General features: G+C 52.6%; 2 long non-coding RNA genes across 2 annotated transcripts in view; one reads left to right on the plus strand and one right to left on the minus strand.

Annotated features, from left to right (window-relative positions):
• Positions 1-500, minus strand: part of LOC116092889 — a 4184-nt gene that overhangs the window by 2953 nt on the left and 731 nt on the right. The window lies entirely within an intron of this gene.
• Positions 1-500, plus strand: part of LOC116092891 — a 36395-nt gene that overhangs the window by 1213 nt on the left and 34682 nt on the right. The window lies entirely within an intron of this gene.

The following is a 500-nucleotide window of genomic DNA, read 5'->3' on the forward strand; positions in this document are numbered from 1 at the left end:
CAGGCAAGTTGGTCCTCCTTTGCCTCTAGCTGTTACTGGCACATGAGCAAGTGACTCTGAGGCAAAAAAGACCAGCCTCTCTACGGACTGACCTGGCAGTGCTGTGGGTGTGAGCTTTTTGCCTGATCAGAGAGGCCTTCCACAGTCACCCCCAGCCTCACAGCTAGCAAGCTCACACCCCGCACCCCATCATCTTGAGGACCTGGGAAACCCAAAGTATGAAAGCCTGGGCTAGGGAAGGTGTGTGTGAAGAAAGCCTTCGCCTTGCCTCCTGCGCTCAGGACAAGCTAAAGCTCTTCAGGGCACCACTTCCTACACAGAGTTTTGCCTGCATGCTAGGATGGTTTAACAAACAGAGAGAGGAAGAAGGCAGGGGTGGGTGCAGTGTGGTTGTCCTCCCTTCCCTCAGACAGCCTATCCCAGATCCCAGGTGACTACTGTTGTGTTTTATAAAAAAGAACGAATCAGGAATATGTTTGGTAGAGGTGTGGTATGGGGTG

Source organism: Mastomys coucha, unplaced genomic scaffold (assembly GCF_008632895.1).
Source record: "Mastomys coucha isolate ucsf_1 unplaced genomic scaffold, UCSF_Mcou_1 pScaffold16, whole genome shotgun sequence".
NCBI lineage: Eukaryota > Metazoa > Chordata > Mammalia > Rodentia > Muridae > Mastomys > Mastomys coucha.